This window comes from Lactuca sativa, chromosome 5 (genome assembly GCF_002870075.4).
Source record: "Lactuca sativa cultivar Salinas chromosome 5, Lsat_Salinas_v11, whole genome shotgun sequence".
In the NCBI taxonomy this organism is placed as follows: Eukaryota; Viridiplantae; Streptophyta; class Magnoliopsida; order Asterales; family Asteraceae; genus Lactuca; species Lactuca sativa.
Window position 1 is genome coordinate 195,473,008 of NC_056627.2, and position 5,023 is coordinate 195,478,030.

A 5,023-nucleotide genomic window follows, 5' to 3' on the forward strand; every position below is an offset into this window, starting at 1 on the left:
TGTTTTAAATACTTTATGGGGGGGGGGGGAATACAAGTTAAATACTTATAGTTATTGCATCAATCACATGTGATTGCATTAATCACATGTGATTAATAACTAGAAAACCAACGATTTATTCACTGTTCCAACTGTGTATCAAACTGTTTTACTTCAAAATATTTTACAAACTCTTTTACTTATCAAATGCTTTTATTAAACTTTAGTTTATTCCTTATAAATTGCATGCCCATATATGTATAGATATATAAGAAATGTTTAAAGGGCTTAGGAAGGCCATCCGCCCTATTTCCTTTTTCTCGATTTGGATGTGGTCTGGTGGGATTTCGGGTAACCGTCCGAAGGTCGTTTCAATATTACTTATATATCAAATATGCATATATAGACATAAAAGTACTTCCATATTCATACTTATCAGTACATCATTAGTAATTTACCATCGGGGTAACACAGGATCATATACAACTATACTAGAAAGAGAACATATACAACTATACTAGAAAGAGAACATATACAACTATACTAGGAAGAGAACATATACAACGATACTAGAACAAGTAACATTACATTACATATACATGTACACGTTAACAATTGTGATCCACTGTGTCGGAGCATGCATTAAATGTCATCGCCCGAATTGTAGCCAGAATTCTCTTGAAGGGAGAGCATGAGTTTGCGTATAGATCTATACTGGATTGACTATCCTACATCTTGCTGCTAGCTACAGCCGGACCTGTAGGTCTGCGGTTGCCAAACGTCATTCCGTTATTACAACCATTCATTATGTCGTTGTTACCAGTCGATAGCATGGTGCAATTTATCACATTATACCTTAATATAAATCCGGTTTAAGGTAATTAGTACAGCAGTAGTTCCTATATTACAAAACTACAGTACTACACTGATTTACCCATTACATATTTTTAGTGATAACCTCACTTAAACATTAATGTACAAACTATATTGGTTAAATGATAGTTAGACTTAGGAAATTACACACTTTTACAACAAACGAGTATACAAAACAGTTAAGCCTTGGTAGAAGGCTTCTTTAATAGAAAATATAGGTTTTTCTGAGAAATTCAAACTTTTACAAACACTTACTTACATTTTACAAACTTATACTTGAGACAGGTTCAAACGTTTTTGATAACAAACATTGACACTAAAATACTTATGAACTCACCAGCTTAATGCTGATAAACTCTTTCAAAATAACTTGTATTCTCAGGTCATCAGTAGACAGGTACCGTGGCCAGCTTTTGAGAAGATGGAGCGCTTCCAAGACTCATCTTATTATTTTGATATACATTATTTTGGTGTCTATAACTGTACAGAACACGCTTGTATTAAAATTATATATTTAATGCAATGGATGATGTTGTTTGCTTATTTACATTTACTGTGTTGTGATACTTTACATGACGTCCTCCGCCCCAGAATGTTTCCGCCGTTCTTGGTTTTGGGGTGTGACAGATTGGTATCAGAGCATTGTTTATAGTGAATCAAGTATATCAACCCATAAAAGATATATTAAACTATAAACCCAATAGGGATTAAAGCACTCTGACCAAGAGTCTATACTTTAAATATTAAAATATTTAATTAAGTATACTAGTCTGTATTCATACTAAAATCAGTGTCACAATGACAAGAACAAAAGTATTAAGATTGTTAAATATCACAAGTGAGCTCGGGGATGTATGGTCAGTCCTGGGAATGGCATAGCCTGATCAACTATGCTGGTCCTAGGAGTGATTAGCATATGCCCTAGAATGTTTGTGATGTGTTAACAAGTCTAAAAACTTACCAACAATACCATAAGAAGATCAGTAGAACTTAAATTTAAAATACTATAGGTGTATTTTGTACTACTAGTTACATGTATACTATATTCTTATACCTTTCTTCTCGCGTAGATTCATATGGCTGGATTCCATCACGGCGACCCGTACTTTCCAAATGAAGGCAATGCCGAGTGGATCGAAGAAGAGCCCGAAGATGACCATCCAATCCTTTTGGATGATCACCTCGCAGAAGGCTTTTCTGATGGATCTGACTCCGAGCCTGAAGTCAACAACCTACCGCTAGTTGGTCAAGCCTCGAAAAACAATCCCCGACCAGCTTTTCTAGGTCCTACTCCCTTGTGGGCAACCAAGTTGAATCGCTGGAGTGATGAACAGGGTCAACCTTTACCATACTTTGGGGACCGAACCTTTTACAACGTCAGCGATGGTGGCTCTGCTGACCGAGTTATGCCCGTCATTATCCGCATAATAGCTCGTAATGTGGAACAAAGTCGAGCAACCATCGACCGGGTCATGGAGATTGATGCCAACTCTGGTGTCAATACAGTCTGCATCCTCCGTCTTGAAGAAGACATGGAACGGACCCGGATAACCAATGAAACCCTACAGCAACAGCTAGCTGCCTCCCGAGCTGAAGTCGTGGAACTTCGAGCCCATCAGAGAGCTCAGGATCGACACCTTCAAGAGGTGTTTCATCAAGTGTCAGACCTCAGGGCTCGCCCGAGGAATCCCCATCGCCGTTAGATGATGTCTAGTACATCTCTGTCTTTTGGTTAAGGAATAGCCTTTAACATCTGTGCTCTAAGTAGCATTTGTCTGTAAAATATTCCTAACTTTCAGTACTCTAATTATCCAAGGACTGTCAAACTTTCTGTATGGTATGATGTAAGACCTACTGTTAGGTCGATTTTCCCTGAACTTATTACATCAGTAATACCAGTACTACTGGAATCTATCTAATCTGTAGGAAAAATCTATACACTTGTGTTTTCCTACTAATATTCCTTGTTATGATCTCGAACACTCATTCAACTGTTGGGCTATGGTTAGTTAGTCCATGTGTCACTCTCACGATTGCTTACAAATTGATTCTTACCATTTTCTTATCTTTATAAACTTATAGTTGAAAGATGCCTCCTCGCAAATCTCCCAGGAATAACCCTGCACCTCCACCACCTCCTCCGCCTCTGGTCATCGATACTGCCGCCCTGAATGTTGTCGTAGCTGCAGCAGTGGCAACTGCCAAGGCTCAGTATCACTCATCTGATGCCAGCAGAGGTGGAACCCCTATCGAATCAACTCCGGTTGAAACCCCTGTGCGCTCGAGAGAGTGCTCCTACAAGGATTTCACCAACTGCAAGCTAAAGTCCTTTCATGGGACCGGTGGAGTCATTGCCCTCTCGCAATGGTTCGAGAAGACTAAATCAGTCTTCGAAATCTGTTCATGCCCTGCTGCGAGCAAAGTCAAATATGTCGCATGCACCCTTGAGGGAAAGGCCCTAACGTGGTGGAACGGCCACGTTAAAGCTCTAACTCTCGTCGTGGCCAACGACATGGGCTGGGAAATGATGAAGGACCTCATGACTAAGGAATACGGCCCGAGGGGCGAAGTCCAGAAATTGGAGCAGGAACTTTGGAACCTGACCATGAAGGGCACCAACGTGATCGCTTATACTGCCCGATTCAGCGAGCTGGTGGCCCTCTGCCCCAATATGGTTCCCACTGAGGGGAAAAAGATCGAACGGTACATATGGGGGCTAGTGCCTCCATACCAGGGGAATGTCCTAGCATCAAACCCCGCTACCTTCGACAGTGCCAAGCGATTGGCACAACGACTCATTGACCATGGAGTCAAAACCCCTGCAACAACAACCACCCTAGCCATCTCGGAACCCTCCAAACACGCTGACACTAAGCGGAAGTTCTAGGATGACAAGAAGAAGCAGCGAGCTACCAAGAAGCAGCAAATCGTGCCAGTACATCCCGCGGTAATTCCTGCTGCTGTCACTACTCCGATGAAGCAGTATGCTGGAAGTTTGCCTAAGTGCAACAAATGCAACTTCCACCACAACGGCCCCTGCCATGAAATGCAGTGTTCTAACTGCAACAGGGAAGGACACACCGTCTGTTTCTGTAAGTTCCTGGCACAACCGATCACCGAAGTCCCCGGCTCTGGCGCGAGCCCGACTTGTTATGGATGTGGTGAAGCAGGCCACTTCAAGAGGGACTGCCCCAAATCGAAGAATGCTGGAGGAGCAGGGAGGGTACTAGCTATAGGCCACGGGGAAGCAGTTGCTGACCCGACAGTGGTGACTGGTACGTTCCTCCTTGATAACTCCTATGCATGCATTATGTTCAATAGTGAAGCGGAGCGAAGCTTCGTAAACCATAAATTTGCTCGCATGCTTAAGCAACAACCACACGCACTTAAGGAACAATTCACAGTAGAAATGGCTAATGGAAAAACTAAAAGTACGAATAGCATATACTTAGGTTGTATCCTAACTCTAGATAACCATTCATTCCCAATCGACCTCATACCGGTCTCAATAAAAAGCTTCGACGTTATTATCGGCATGGATTGGTTAAGTCTTCATCGCGCCGACATCATGTGCTACGAGAAGGCAGTCCGTCTAAACCTCCCGTCTAAAGAAACTCTTATATTCTACGGCGACAAACCTGGTGCGAGTCTTCGCATTATATCAAGTATTCAAGCACAAAAATATTTGCGCAAAGAATACCACGCATTCCTTGCTCACGTCGTCGACACGAGCCTCGAAACGAAAGAACTAAAGTACATCCCAGTAGTGAGCGACATCCCCGACATTTTCCCAGAAGAGCTACCTGGATTACCTCCGCAACGACAGGTCGAGTTCAGAATCGACTTAGTCCCAGGAGCTACCCCAGTAGCCAAGTCGCCCTACCGCTTAGCACCAGCTGAGATGCAGGAACTCTCTGGTCAACTTAACGAACTGCTCAGCAAGGGCTTTATAAGAACAAGTTTCTCACCTTGGGGAGCACCGGTCTTGTTCGTTAAGAAGAAAGACGGATCATTCCATATGTGTATCGACTACAGAGAACACAACAAACTAACGGTCAAGAATCGTTACCCTCTGCCTCACATAGATGTTCTATTCGACCAACTGCAAGGGGCGAACTATTTTTCTAAGATTGATCTGAGATCCGGATATCACCAGTTACGAGTGCTAGAG